The following is a 17,186-nucleotide window of genomic DNA, read 5'->3' on the forward strand; positions in this document are numbered from 1 at the left end:
AGTTGGGTTTGGTTTTTATGATTGGAGTATATTTGGTGGATTTGTTAGTTTTGTTGGAGATGTGTATGATCATTATATTTGGTCATGGGTTTATTAGGATTTGGCTCCCTTAATGCATAGCTTTTCTCTCACATATTCCCAAATTTATCCTACCCTTTCACCCTAGCCTTACATTACAAGCTTTTAAAGACCTTTTGACCTTGTGCATAGAGTTGTGTAAATGTGAAAGTGATGTTTATCAATGCAAGTTATGACTTGACATATTCCGAGTTGACTATTAGGTTAAGTGTATGTCTTTTTAAACACACGAGTGTTGTGAGTTTGGGAGGGCATTGTTCACATTAAAGGGGTTGGGATGGAGAGCGATCGAGTACATCTTTTACTCGCCACATAAATGAGAGTTGAGTGTGTGAGCACTAGTCTTGAATTCTATATGCTCTTGTGGTTTGCTCCACTTGACAATTGTTGAGGAGGAAGGGTGATTAGATGGATAGGATTGGTTGATTTTGAAGCATGCTCACTTGATTTGCCTTGAATCGTTTGTGCTTGATTTTTATATTGGGGTGAGGCATGTTTTATTGTTCATTGAGGAGCTCTTTGCTTAGGGACAAGCAAAGGTTTGGCTTGGGGGAGTTTGATGTGTTCATTTTATATATTTATTTATCCCCGTCCCTTGGTCGTAACTAGTAGTGTTTTTGGCTCCTACGAGCCACTTTTATTACTAATTTGTGTTTTCCAGTGCTTTGGTAGTTTTGCTTGAGTTTTGTAGAAATTTGCGTACTTGGAGCATTTTCCCGGGTTTTTGAGGAGCATCTACAAGTGTTGGAAGACCGCGACCACGTTCGATAGCCCAAGACTGATCGGAGGTATCGATCGGTGACTAAGGGCTCAATTTGATGGCATTTGGGCCATGTTCGGAGGCCCAAAGGTAGAAGCTCGGAGGCCCAAAAGCCTTTCCCAAGCCACAAGGCTCCGCCCGAAGGCGCGCCCGGCCGGGCGGGGCGGAGCAATGCCTTAAAGAGTCCCGCGCCCGGAGACGCGCCCGGCCGGGCGCGAGAATACTACCTGAGAAGAAAAGGCGGGCCCGGTCGGACGAGCCACTGCCCGACCGGGCACGAGTGTTGCTTAGGAAGTTGTTACTTTTCGTTCAGCTTTGTTTAGCGATTAGTGCTTGCTTAGTATTAATGTGTTATTATTAGGCAAGATTAGATACTTCTTCTCACTTCTCTTATTCTAGATTTTAATTCTTTCTCTCTCTACTTAGACTCTTTCTCTCTAGACTTTTATTTTCTCTTGTTCCTAAAACTCCATTGTAATTCCGCCGTCTTGGTACGATTTCTCACTTAATTAATCTCAGTATTTTATTCATTCAATTTCTTCATTTCTTGTTTAATTATAATGTTTTGCTTAGTTTTAATTATGTCTGAGTAATTTTCCTTCTAGGGTTTATGGGGATCTAATAAATAATATGAAGGGCCAATTTTATGATTGTTGATCATTAATGCTTAATTAATTTCCTATTGATTGTTTAAATGCTATGCAATTAGATTTGGCCAGGTTTAATTGTATGAGTTTAGCAATATTGATTCGAGATTCGAGAGATGAGAATTGATGTTTAGGCTTAATTTCAATAGGCGGATTAATTTATAAATGGTTAGGTCGAGATTCGAGAGATGAGATTTAATACCGGTAAATTAATTCTGTGATTGGAATACGTAGCGAAAGCCCTTTATGATCTGATTAATTAATGCATTGATGATTGATTATTGTGTTTTGCCCTGGAATATTGTTTATTAGTGAACCTATGCCCTAGGCCTTTTAATATTTGATTTCTTCCTTAATTATTCTCCTTACTCATAATCTTCGTAGTATAGTTTATAATCACAAACAAATATTGGTTACTTTAATAATTTATACTATATTAATTAATTAGGAGTAGAAAGACTTGTTTCCCTGTGGATTCGACCCTACTTCCCTATCTGCATAAGCTAGTGGACTTAGGTAATTATTTTTGATTAGGTGATACAACTTTAGCCTGTCAGCAAGCTGTCCAATGACTTTAGATTCCAAGGGATTTGCTCACAAGGGGTCTCGGTGGATAAAGACCTTCTCCCGCAGAAGTTCAATCCCAACGACATCCCTAAATTTAAGGCTATGGATAACCCTTACTTTCATTTAAGAGCATTTGAAACTATAATGAATATTATGGGGATAGATAAGAAAGCTTTTCATTCTGTATTTTCTTTATCTTTAGAAGCTGTATGTCAATAGTGGTACTTTTCACTTGATAAAGAAAAGACCTCTAGTTGGGAGTCTATTGTAAGTGCTTTCATTGAAAGATATAAATGCAATATTCAAATTGAAACTGATTATAGAGAGCTTGAAATTCTAAAGCAAAAAGAAAATGAAGGTTTCACTTCCTTCTTTAATAAATGGAGGGAAACCACTGCAAAAATGGTTGAAGTACCTAGTGAAAAAGAGTCTGTCAGGATGTTCATTAAGAACCTCCAAGAAAAATATTCTAAGCATCTTAGGTACCAAAGCAATCTGCACACCTTTAAGGCCGTCTATGATATTGGTATTAATATTGAAGATGACCTAGCCAAACAAAAAGCTGCTAACAATAATTCCAACAGTGGCTGGAAGGGTAAGAAGAACGACAATCCTTCTTCATCTAAATCCACCCACTCAAACAACGTTAGTACCTTTAATTTGAATGAGGTCCTAGCTATGAAAAACAATCAAGGATAAAAGAAACCATTTAGGAAGAACTATACTCCTATTGGTATAAGTTATGACACCGCGTTTGACCGTCTACACGCAAAAGGTCTTATAACTCCTATTGGACCATTTGGGGACCCACCTGTCGAAAGGAGAACGGCTAGCTGGAACCCAAATGCACATTGTAAGTATCATCAAGGCAGGGGCCATCCTACGGAAAATTGTTGGAGGCTAAAGGAATCCATTCAAGACTTGATTGATAGTAACAAGCTTCCATTGCCCCCTGCAAGTAAGAAGCCAAGTATCAACGCCGCACCACTGTCGGATTCCTTGGCTATTTCTGACGAAGAAAATCAAGTGGACCCATCTAGTCTCATAGAACCTATTGAGACTATTGAAGAAGAAATCTTCGAAGATGCCGTTGATTCTCATGACCAAGAACCTGCAACTAAACAGGACGTTTATGCATTAACACTAGTATTGGCGGAAGTACACAGGTTATTGTTCCAAACCTATGAGGCTTTAAAAGAGAAAAATGAGTTACTCAAGAGTAGACCTCCACCCAAGGAGAAGAAACCTTTTTCTCTCCAAGTAATTGACACTCTCAGGAAAAGTAACAAACATTATACTCCAATTGGGACGTCATATGCTAACATGTTCAAAATGCTCTCCGAGAATGGTAAGATCCAACCTCTCGAACCGAGACCATTTGAGTCACTAAAGAGGATGGACAAATATTATTGTTCATACCATCAATCAGGGGGACATACAATAGAGAATTGCTTTAAATTCAAAGAGTTGGTTCAACGACTGATTGATGACAAGAAACTGGTTCAACTCCCACAGGATGCCGCGATCAATGGATTGTGGGACAGTGATGATGAGGATGTCTACCTCAAAGATATTGAAGAGACTCCTCTATCAACAATATACCCAGTAAGTGACATTTGGGACGAGGAAGATTCGCCCATAGATGTCCTCACCAGGTCCGGGAGAATGCAACCTCCCATTTCAACACAACCTATGCCCACTATCCAACAAATTCCCATACCAATCATAGAAGACAACGATTTTGTCAAACAATTAAAAAAGACTAAGGTTGAAATGAACGTATGGAAGCTCTTAGCCACATCCCGAGAGCATAGAGTTGCAATCATGGATGCCTTAGCTAAAGTAGGCATAGACTCGGACACCACTCCTAAGGGACTAGCTAACTTCCTCACGAGTGATCTTCCAAGTCCGATCAACTTGGTTACCTTTTCGGATAAAGATTTACCACCGGAAGGTGACAAGCACAACAAGGCTCTAAACCTCACAGTAATATGTAAGAGGATGAATGTTCCTATGACCCTTGTGGATAATGGTTCGGCAATCAATGTTTTCCCACTTAGGACCGCAAGAATGTTAGGAATAAGAGATGAGGATTTATCCTCATCAACTCAAGGAATAAGGGCTTATGATAACTCACGCCGTCAAGCATTAAGAACAATCACCATGAACATAACGGCGGGTGCAATTGAACATGCCACTACGTTCCAAGTAGTGGACATTAAAGCATCTTTCAACTTGCTATTGGGACGCCCTTGGCTTCATGATCTAAAGGCCGTCCCTTCATCTCTTCACCAACAAGTGAAAGCCATAGTTGGAGGAATTCCAATCACCATCGATGCTTCATCTATGAGGATCAAAACAGTGGAAAATCCACTAATCAATGTAGAACACGATGAAAATGATGAAGATTTGTGGGGCTTTAACGAAGAGGTCTCCTTAATAGAGGAGGATGAAAGGACCACTCTCCATTACGACCTCCACTCAAACATGGTAACTAATGCTATTCTAAGAAAACAAGGACACTTTCCTGGAATGACTCTAGGAAAGAAGAAAGGAGTAGCTAAGCATATGGGATTACCTGGCCTCTCTAAGTTGGATACTTTCGGACTTGGTTTTGAACCAACTTGCGAAGATCTTAAGCGGGCCCAAGAAAAGTCGAGAGCACGAAAGAATGCTCGTACACAAAAGAGGGAAATACCCATGGATCAATATCCTCTCACTCTAAATGGACAATTTATAAGAGAAGGAGAGGATTACCCTTGTCATGAATTTCCTGAACCTTTCGTTGTAAATGGCATAAGACAACCAGGGTTCAAGATCTTTTTGGATTGTTACTTCCTAGACGAAATCCCAACTCCAATTCATAAGGAGAAAGCACCCCCTTGCTTTGACTTTATTGTCATGGGACTCCTCTTTGGAAGAGAAAAGAATGAGCCAAGATATGTGGAAGACAACTCTTCACTCATTCAAACGGTCCTTCAAAGTGAAAATTTTGATCTCTCGAAATTCATCACTCCAATAGAAGATCAAGAGTGAGGATGGCGCAAAACAGTGAAGGTGACCACTACAAATGGAAGGAAGATTTCAGTTTCTACAGGACAAGGGCTAATGTTCGAAGAATCGTCTGAGTCAGAGTCCGAGTTAGAGTCTTCCCCTATCGAGTCTTCCAAATCCTTAGTTGTAGCACCCCCCACCTTCTATTTCTACTCCGAGGATAGTTAGCAATCAAGTCCCAACGGACATTTCTCTATTCGATGTAATGATTTCAGAATTCAATAATATGTCTTCTTTCCCTTATTCCTCTTGTTTTTCTTTACTTGTTTTTCTTTATCTAAAGATGTCGAGCATTGCTTAACTAATGATGAAAATGACAAAGAAATAATTAAAGCAATGGAAACACTTGAAAATAAAACGCCAATAATTGAGGATACAGAAACGGTTGACATCTCAAAAGATCCAACCATTAAAAGAGAAATTAAAATTGGACTAACACTAAGTAAAGATGAAAGAACCGATTTAATTAATCTACTTAAAGAATTTATTGATGTATTCGCTTGGTCATACGAAGATATGCCAGGCATTAATAGAGAGATAGCTCAACACACAATACCATTAATTCCAGGAATGAAACCTGTAAAACAAAAGTTATGTCGAATGAAACCCGACGTGGCTCTAAAAATAAAATAAGAAGTACAAAAACAAATAACTGCAGGTTTTATTAGGGTATCTAAATACCTCGAATGGGTCGCCAATGTAACACCCTAGAAATTCCTTTCCTTTAAAATACACTTTACCCTCTTTAAAACACGATTTAGGAATATCTAGGACATTACCGCCACCGTAAAAATGGCTAAGGCAATTATCAAGGACACACAGCGGAAGTTTTGAAAGTCAAACTAAGATATAACACAATTTAAAAACCGAACTAAACGAAAGTAAAGTTGGAAATCAACAAAACCAAGTTAAATAATAACCACTACAACTTGGAACCTTCAAGGCCCTTATTCAAAACCGTCCAATCAAATAATAATGTTAGTCCAACAAATAATAAAACAAAATATTCAAAATATAAACATATCACATCCTAATGAAAACTAGCATAGTTCTCTCTTTACTCATGCCCCATCATGAACATGCCTCAATACCTGAAAAGAGTATCTCTACTTGCCCCCACTACTCTCCATTAGAATGGATCATCGTAGGGCCAAGATAAAGACATAGCCAGACACAAACAAAACACACAATCAGCAAAGCTGAGTACATAAGCGTATGTAAAACACACTATCATGCAACTCCTAGCATTTCACACACTTACCTCACTGCACCTGTTTACAAGCACACACAACAATCAACAAGACTCTTTAATTGGACACTAAATAATTTATTTAGCGTTGATTACGCATCGAACGGGTTTCTAACTTAACCAAACCTTCCTCAATGAATTGAGGACCACTAACACGGGAGCTAACCGTGCCAGCATCACCTGTGCCACATCCTTTGGTGGCGGAATTCCAGCGCATAACAATAATAATAAAAATAAAAGGAATGTACAGCGTCCTGTACTCCATTAGAAGTTATGATCAAATATAAAGTCACATAACTCCCCCCATATGTTCATACGCAAGGTATATACGTTCCAAGAGTTTTGGTGCGTAATCTCTTTCACTTTACGTTATTTACATATTATTAGACTTGGTGATGACTCTCAAATCATAACAATTCAATCATCGATAATAATTCAACCATTCAAACATACCAATTTAATTCTTGAATATTTAGTGACCACATAATATTTAATGTTGAACCCTTTTTAATTCTACCTCAGTGTCATAGACACTGTAAACGCATAAAGCGCCAACAATCCTATCCTTTGGTGTTAAAAACACCTTAAGTGCACAAAGGCACCAACATACAATTTATTCCTTGTGTACATAGACACTTATATAGCTCCTTCTTCATGCTTAAAGCATCAATAAAAATTATATGAACCATAATAAAATTCCTTTTCAATGATCCAAACATAATTAAACAATTAGTTTGATTAAACATGCTCTTTATCATGTCATAAATAAATATGTAGTCCATATAATCATGCCAAAATATAATTTTCTAATCCATAGAGATCATCACAAATAATTCATGCTCCACAATTCAATCATCAACACCAATAATTCTCAATTCTATACATGAACCTTAGCATGATACTACTTGTATTTGATTGAATTTAAGCCTAGCATGATTCAACATCATCAAAGTATGCTAAGTACGCGAACGTACCTTGAATATGATCTTAAATTCGCCACGACTAGTAAAAATCGCTTACTTCAAAGTCTCCTACACATTAAAATTATAATAGTGTATCAAAGTCCACTCTAAACAAATTTCCAGCAATATATACTATTTTAAAACCCTTCATAAATTAATTAGAATAAGCTGAAATTATATTTAGAACACCGTAATTAAGTCCCCTTTAATGGGTAATTTAAATTCCCTTTAAAAACATAAAAATTAGGTTTCTACTTAAAATTCCTGCACTATTTTTATAATTAAAACTTGCTGAAAATTAGTCTTAAAGCACTTAAATTAAAGGTCTAAACATTAATACATCATATACTTTCATAATTTCATAAATCAAGAACTTAGGGTTTCAAAAATTGGGGCTTTTTTAATTAAAATTAAATCTGAAAATTAATTAACATAATTACAACATTTAAACATCAAGTTTTAATCCCAAAACTCATAATTTATAATTAGATCTAAGCATAGATTAAATAAAAACAAGAAAGATTATTTTTTTTTTTCGAGAGCCAACCACGGCAGCAGCAGCCACCGCGGCAAGGCTGGTCTGCTGCCGCCTGCCGCTGCAGCTGCTGGCCGTGCGCCGGCGGCTGTGGTGGTGTGCGGTGGTGGTCCGACCACGTGTGTGGCTGAGGTGGTGGTTGGCCGTGAGAAAGGGGAAGGGGAAGAGGTAGAAAAAAAAGAAAGAAAAGTAAGGAGAAAAGGGGAGAAGCTTACCTTAGGTTTTCTCCACTCTGGGCAAAGTTGATTTGCCTCATAAGTGGGATATTTATACCCCTTCTCTATAAACCCTTTTACCCTAAACTTTCCTCTTTTAATTTTCCTAATCCCTTCCCAAATAAAACTTGTTAAAAATAAACTTTCTTAAATTAAAACCCCATCTTTTAAAATAAAAATAATTAAATAAACTTTCCTTTTATAAAAATATTAATAAAATGCTTTAATTAAAATGATTATAACTAATTAAATATTTTATTAAATACATACTTTAAATAAAATATGTATAAAAATACAGGGTATTACAATCTACCCCCCTTAAAAAAAGTTTCGTCCAGAAACTTGGGGAACGAAATTGAAACCTTTTTCTTAATAATGTATAATATTGCTGTACTTTTTGTCACCCTTTTTCTGCTTTATGTCCCTTGAGGGAATAAATACTTGAAATATTTGTTAAAATTTGTGCAAAGAGCACCAAAAATGACTAAAATTTGGGTAAAAAGCGCGAAATTCTACCGCATTCTACCCCCCTTAAAGAGAACGAGTTACGCCCCCGCAACTCTACATACCTGAAACAACTCTGGGTATTTCTTTTTCATTTCATCTTCTGCCTCCCAAGTGGCTTCCTCATATTCTTGGTTAGACCAAAGTACTTTTACAATCTTAACATTCTTGTTGCGTGTACTACACACCTTGCTGTCAAGAATCTTAACAGGTCTCTCTTCATAGGTTAAACTTTGATCTATCTCGATGGTTTCTGGTTGAAGCACATGGGACTTATCAGGGATGTACCTTCTCAATTGTGATACATGGAATACATCATGTACTTTGCTAAGTTCCATAGGTAAAGCTAACCTATAAGCTACTTTGCCTATTCTTTGCAGTATTTCATATGGACCGATGTATTTTAGACTGAGCTTTCCTTTCTTCCCAAATCTCATAACTCCCTTCATTGGTGACACCTTTAGCAACACCTTATCGCCTATTTCAAATTCTTCTTCTCTTCGCTTTAAGTCTGCATAACTCTTTTGGCGATCTTGAGCTGCCTGGATTTTAGCTTGAATTTCCCTTACTTGTTTGATTGTATCTTCAATTAGTTGAGGCCCAAGAACTATAGTTTCACTAATGTCGTTCCAACAAATTGGGCTACGAAACTTTCTCCCATACAAGGCCTCAAATGGAGCCATACCAATGCTCGCATGATAACTATTGTTATAAGAGAATTCAATTTAAACCAAGCTATCTTCCCATCCTCCCTGGAAATCTATAATGCAGGCTCTCAACATATCTTCCAAGGTTTGAATGGTTCTTTCGGTTTGCCCATCTGTGGCAGGGTGGAAGGCTGTACTCATTTTAAGTGTTGTACCAAAGTTTTCTTGCACACTTTTCCAAAATTTTGAGAGAAACCTGGAATCCCTATCAGATACGATATCTTTTGGAACCCCATGTAATCTCACAACGTGCTTGATGTAAGCTTTCGCAAGTTGTTCCATTTTCCAAGTTTCTTTCATTGGTATAAACACTGCTAATTTTGTTAGTCTATCCACCACTACCCAAATGGTGTCATTGCCGCTCTTGGATTTAGGAAGACAGGTCACAAAGTCCATTGAAATGCAGTCCCACTTCCAGCTTGGGATTTCCAATGACTGTACAGTCCCTTAAGGCCTTTTGTGTTCTATTTTCACCTTCTGACAAGTTAAGCATCTTGCCACAAATTCAGCCACCTCGTTTTTCATCCTAGGCCACCAAAACATTTTCTTTAAATCCTTATATAACTTGTCTCGTCCCGAGTGTATTGAGTAAGGTGTATTGTGGCCCTCTTCCATCAACTTTCTCTTCACTTCTTCACATTTTTGTGGCACACACCATCGACCCTTATACCTTAAACTCCCATCCTCATGAACTTTGAAGTCTGTAGCTTTCCCTTGTTTAATCTTCTCACGGATCCTGTCCAACTTCACATCTCCCTCTTGGTTTTCTCGAATCTCATCGAATATTGTTGGTTGGACACTCAGATTTGCAAGAATACCTACTGGTACTCCCCATTCCACGACTTCTGAGTTCAATTTTGCCATTTCTCTACATAACTCATTAGCTACTACTAACGAGTTTACTCCATGACTAGTTTTACGACTTAAAGCATCCGCAACTACATTCGCCTTCCCTTCGTGGTATTGTATGTCCAAGTCGTAATCCGTTGTATACTCCAGCCACCTCCTTTGACGAGAGTTCAATTCCTTCTGAGTGAAAATATACTTTAGGCTCTTATGGTCTGTGTAAATTCTACATTTCACTCCATACAAATAATGACGTCAAATTTTTAGGGCAAAAATGATGGCAGCTAATTCTAGGTCATGGGTTGGATAGTTTACCTCGTGTGTTTTAAGCTGCCTTGATGCGTATGCTATTACCTTCCCATTTTGCATAAGCACGCATCCCAAACCATTCTTTGAAGCATCACTATACACATCATACAATCCACTATCATCTGGAAGTGTAAGCACTGGTGCTGTAACTAGTTTGTGCTTTAAGAGTTGAAATGCCTCTTCACACCTCTCATCCCACTCAAATTTCTTATCCTTCTTCATTAGAGTAGTCATAGGCTTAGCAATTTTGGAGAAATCTTTAACAAAACGCCTATAATACCCTGCTAAACCTAAAAAACTCCTCACATCAGATACAGTTTTGGGTGTAGGCCAACTTTTCACAGCTTCTATTTTGGCTGGGTCTACTTCTACTTCATCCTTAGACACAAAGTGTCCTAGGAATGCTACCTTTTCCAACCAAAATTCACACTTAGAGAACTTTGCATAAAGGTGGTTTTCTCTCAGTGTTTGCAGAACTGCCCTTAGATGTTCTGCATGTTCTTCCTTGTTCTTGGAGTATACCAAAATGTCGTCTATGAAGACCACTACAAACTTATCCATAAATTGATGAAACACCCTATTCATCAAATCCATAAAGATTGCTGGAGCATTAGTCAACCCAAAAGGCATAACTGTGAACTCATAGTGTCCATATCTTGTCCTAAATGCCGTTTTAGGAATGTCCTCATCGGCAATCCTCAATTGGTGATACCGGGACCTCAAGTCGATCTTAGAGAACACCGTGGCTCCCTTTAATTGATCAAATAAATCATCTATTTGTGGTAAAGGATACTTATTCTTTATCGTCACCTTATTTAATTCCCTGTAATCGATACACAATCGCATGCTTTCATCCTTTTTCTTCACAAATAGAACTGGAGCTCCCCAAGGAGAAGCACTTGGTCTAATGTATCCCCTATCCAGTAAGTCCTGTAACTGCTCCTTCAACTCACTCATTTCTGCAGGTGCCATTCGATATGGTGCCTTGGATATAAGGCTGTTCCGGGAACTAAATCTATGGTAAAGTTGATTGCTCTCTTAGGTGGCATCCCCGAAATTTCCTCTGGAAATACATCCAAGTACTCATTCACTACTGTTATATCCTCTGGGTTTGTCACTTGCTCATGGTCCATATCCCTGACACTACAAAAATATACTGGATGTCCTTTCTTCATGTATTTTGCTAACTTTAGGACAGAGATTAATCTTGGGCACTTAATACCACCCTTCATTCAGTATGTCACTGATTCATTACTGCTTGTGACCATTTTGACTTTTCGTGACCTACAACAAATTTCAGCATTATACTTACTCATCCAGTCCATTCTTAGAATAACATCGAAGTCACTCAACCCAAACTCAATAAGGTCAGAAGGAAATATCTTTCCTTCTATTTCTAAAGGCACATTTCTAAATGCTTTAGTACAATTCACTACCCCACCTGTCGGAATAATTATAGGTAAATCTACTGCTTTTACTGCTGTTAAGCAGTCCCTAAGTTTTGTCACAGTACCTTTAGAAACAAAAGAAAAAGTTGCACCAGAATCAAACAATACTTTAACAGGAATAGAGTTAATAGAAAAAGTACCAGTAATAACATCATTCGTAGCCTCAGCCTCATGTCTACTCAGCACATTCAGTTTTCCAGCAGCTCCACCCTTATTTTGGTTATTGTTATTATTAGGATTACCGTTCCTCACCCCATTCTGGTGTGCTCCCTTGTTCCCATTAAAGTTGTTGTTGTTGTTGTTCCCTTGGAAATTCCTCTGGTTTCCTTTTGAGTTAAAGTTGTTCTGCCTATTCCCGTTAGCATTCTTAGAGTAACACTCGTACTCCCTATGCCCCAGTTTGTTACAAGCACGACAAGTAACTAGATTGCCTTCGCAGTCCCTCCCAGGGTGATTGTTACTGCACCTTCTGCAAAGATGATACTTTCCATCTCTGTTATTCCCCCGGTTATTGTTTCTAACCCCTCCATTGTTGCAACGTCCACCTTGACGGTTATTATTCTGGAAATTATTATTATTGGAGAAGTTGTTGTTGTGGTGGTACTTCTGCTTCTTAAAACCATTCTGGTTTCCATGCTGGTTTCCAAAAACTTGCACCACCTCCTTTCTCTTCTCTCTCCCTTCCATATCAATCAGCTCCTTCTTCTTCTTTTCCTCCAACGCATACAGGTGTGCGGCTCTCCCATACACCTCATCCAGAGTTTCAAATACTTGCCCGCAGAGTTTTAATTGCAGATCCGTAGTTAAACCACTCTCAAACTTCCTAGCCTTGGCTTTTTCAGTAGCAACAGTCTCCTCAGCAAAACGGGACAACTCTATAAACTTGGTATAGTACTCCGTAACTGACATCTTTTCCATTCTGAGGTTTGAGAACTCCTCAGCTTTCTGCTTTTGCAAAAAGGTAGGGTAAAACTTATCCCTCATTTTCTCTTGGAACTTGGTCCAATTAAATCCAGGTAGGTACCTAACAGTAGCTTCATTTTGCTGCCACCAGAGGTCAGCTTCACCCCTTAGGTAGTAGGTAGCACAGCCCACTTTCGAATCCTCAGGGCATCCCACCGCTTCAAACAGTTTTTCAAACTCTCTCAACCAGTTTTCTAAAATGGTAGGGTCAGGCTCCCCTTGATAAGTGAGTGGCTTACTCTGTGCCACTTTCTTAAAAAGTTCCCCCTGAGTATCCCTATTGCTGGACGTGTTTCTAGCCAGCTGCTGGGCAACTGCTGCTAATTGTCTTACTACCTCACTAAGTTCATTTCCACCAGTGTTGGTACTGCTTCCTCCTGCCATCTTTCTTCTCCAGAATTAAAAGAATCAGGTTCTAAATTAAATGTGGTTTAGGTTAGCTCCCAAGGCATCCACTCGCTAAGTCTAGAATTATTAAACTTGCACAATTCCTTTGAAGCTAATAAATTTTGAATTGGATTTACCAAATTCATAGTTCATAGCTTTATCAATTAATTATTGATTGCTAACCAACCAAGCATTTAATAAAGCATCACAAAAATAAATAAAATAGTCCCCGTTAACCCTCGATATTTGAGACTAGAATTTAATTTGCTGGAATATGGTTTGTAGAATTGGAATGGCAACATAAGTTAAAATTATTGGGAGATGGAGTGATTGCTGTCATTGAAATAATTAAATTATTAGGAAGTAGTAAGGAAAGAAAAGTGGAATTTTATTGATAGGAATAATGAATAAATACTGGAATATAAATGAGTATAATCACTAGCAAGTGTTCATAAGATCACTAAATGTTTGTGGGAATACCACTTATTACCTAGTTGCAAATAATAAAGATACCAAAAATAAACTGAAAGTCCTAATAAAAGAGATTATAATAATCAGTCCTTTCGAACGTTGTCCCTTTTGTCAGTAGATTGCTTATAACTCGAAGGATCGAAATCATTGTCATTAGAATCCTCCATTGGTTCAGGTGACTCAGGTTCAGGTTCTACTTGGACGAATTCTCCCTCCTCTTCCTCGTCTGATGATATGTCGATTATAATTGGAGTTGGAGGTGGGTTAGGATCGGATATCTCCATCACTGAACTGTCCCCCTCTTGTTGCTCTCCATTCTCCGCTTGGTTACCCCCTGATGATGCAGAAGAGGAACTTTCTGGTTGTTGATTTAAAGGTGGGTTGTTCTCTACTGGGTTGTCATAGTAGTAGTTAGGGTAGGGAAGATTTAAACGCTGATAGTGAGCTCTTTCCACCCTTACAATGTAGTTAGTTAAATAAACATAATCAGGGTACCACTGGCCATAATAATTTTTGTACTTGTAGTAGTTTGGAACATCTCCTGGAAGGTAAAAGTCAGCAAATTTTTCCTTGATAGCAATATAAGGAGGCTCCTCTGGCAGACAGTGTACAATCATTGCTGAGATACGATCAGGGGTCTCAAATATTCTATCCCGCAAGACATTACTCCTATAAGAACAATAATATCTAATTTTCTCTACGAAGTCATAGGGGTGCTCATCATTTTTCTTTATTAATGACCCCATTTGTGTATACTTACTAGGAAAGTTAGGCATCCTGTAGAGGAAAAAGGCTTAGAAAGAATTCCCTTCCCCAAAGAAACAAAATAGATAATATAATTCGTGCAAAATTTAAGTTTGGTGTTCAATCATATAATTTGAATAATTCCCACAAAACAATACGTATATTTCATGCTTCAATCAACAAACATTTAATCATACAACATGCTTGAACACCCTAAAATAAAATTAATGCACGCAGGGAAGAAATTAAATTCTAGCCTATATGCCCTTTCCTTTCCTACCCAAGCTCACCAACATGTTAATAAAAGCTTTTAACACATAATTCTTACCTCAATCCTTGCTCCCTGCAAAAATTAACAAACTAAAAATATTTTATCCTGCTAAAAAAATAAATTTTTTTTTTTTTTGAAATTAAAGGGGCAAAATTTTCGGCCCTTTTAAAAAATTTGGACACTTGAAAAAAATTCGAGTGTCTAAAAAGAAAATTTTCGGACCAATAAAAAAAAAAAATTTCGGCCCAAATAAATAAAAAATTTCGGACCTTCTTAAAAAAAAATTATTTAAAATAAAATAAAATCGGAATGAAATAGACATAATAAAAATTAAATAAGCACTTGGCCAAGTTTAAATCATAAAAAAAAACGTTTTCGTGTTAGTGGTAATTTAAAATCTCAACCAAAGCTCCCAGATACCACTTTGTAACACCCTAGAAATTCCTTTCCTTTAAAATACACTTTACCCTCTTTAAAACACGATTTAGGAATATCTAAGACATTACAGCCACCGTAAAAACGGCTAAGGCAATTATCAAAGACACACAGCGGAAGTTTTGAAAGTCAAACTAAGATATAACACAATTTAAAAACCGAACTAAACGAAAGTAAAGTTGGAAATCAACAAAACCAAGTTAAATAATAACCACTACAACTTGGAACCTTCAAGGCCCTTATTCAAAACCGTCCAATCAAATAATAATGTTAGTCCAACAAATAATAAAACAAAATATTCAAAATATAAACATATCACATCCTAATGAAAACTAGCATAGTTCTCTCTTTACTCATGCCCCATCATGAACATGCCTCAATACCTGAAAAGAGTATCTCTACTTGCCCCCACTACTCTCCATTAGAATGGATCATCGTAGGGCCAAGATAAAGACATAGCCAGACACAAACAAAACACACAATCAGCAAAGCTGAGTACATAAGCGTATGTAAAACACACTATCATGCAACTCCTAGCATTTCACACACTTACCTCACTGCACCTGTTTACAAGCACACACAACAATCAACAAGACTCTTTAATTGGACACTAAATAATTTATTTAGCGTTGATTACGCATCGAACGGGTTTCTAACTTAACCAAACCTTCCTCAATGAATTGAGGACCACTAACACGGGAGCTAACCGTGCCAGCATCACCTGTGCCACATCCTTTGGTGGCGGAATTCCAGCGCATAACAATAATAATAAAAATAAAAGGAATGTACAGCGTTCTGTACTCCATTAGAAGTTATGATCAAATATAAAGTCACATAACTCCCCCCATATGTTCATACGCAAGGTATATACGTTCCAAGAGTTTTGGTGCGTAATCTCTTTCACTTTACGTTATTTACATATTATTAGACTTGGTGATGACTCTCAAAGCATAACAATTCAATCATCGATAATAATTCAACCATTCAAACATACCAATTTAATTCTTGAATATTTAGTGACCACATAATATTTAATGTTGAACCCTTTTTAATTCTACCTCAGTGTCATAGACACTGTAAACGCATAAAGCGCCAACAATCCTATCCTTTGGTGTTAAAAACACCTTAAGTGCACAAATGCACCAACATACAATTTATTCCTTGTGTACATAGACACTTATATAGCTCATTCTTCATGCTTAAAGCATCAATAAAAATTATATGAACCATAATAAAATTCCTTTTCAATGATCCAAACATAATTAAACAATTAGTTTGATTAAACATGCTCTTTATCATGTCATAAATAAATATGTAGTCCATATAATCATGCCAAAATATAATTTTCTAATCCATAGATCATCACAAATAATTCATGCTCCACAATTCAATCATCAACACCAATAATTCTCAATTCTATACATGAACCTTAGCATGATACTACTTGTATTTGATTGAATTTAAGCCTAGCATGATTCAACATCATCAAAGTATGCTAAGTACGCGAACGTACCTTGAATATGATCTTAAATTCGCCACGACTAGTAAAAATCGCTTACTTCAAAGTCTCCTACACATTAAAATTATAATAGTGTATCAAAGTCCACTCTAAACAAATTTCCAGCAATATATACTATTTTAAAACCCTTCATAAATTAATTAGAATAAGCTGAAATTATATTTAGAACACCATAATTAAGTCCCCTTTAATGGGTAATTTAAATTCTTTTTAAAAACATAAAATTTAGGTTTCTACTTAAAAATTCCTGCACTATTTTTATAATTAAAACTTGCTGAAAATTAGTCTTAAAGCACTTAAATTAAAGGTCTAAACATTAATACATCATATACTTTCATAATTTCATAAATCAAGAACCTAGGGTTTCAAAAATTGGGGCTTTTTTAATTAAAATTAAATCTGAAAATTAATTAACATAATTACAACATTCAAACATCAAGTTTTAATCCCAAAACTCATAATTTATAATTAGATCTAAGCATAGATTAAATAAAAACAAGAAAGATTAAATTTTT

Source organism: Chenopodium album, chromosome 22 (assembly GCF_948465745.1).
Source record: "Chenopodium album chromosome 22, dcCheAlbu1.1, whole genome shotgun sequence".
Classification (NCBI taxonomy): Eukaryota; Viridiplantae; Streptophyta; class Magnoliopsida; order Caryophyllales; family Amaranthaceae; genus Chenopodium; species Chenopodium album.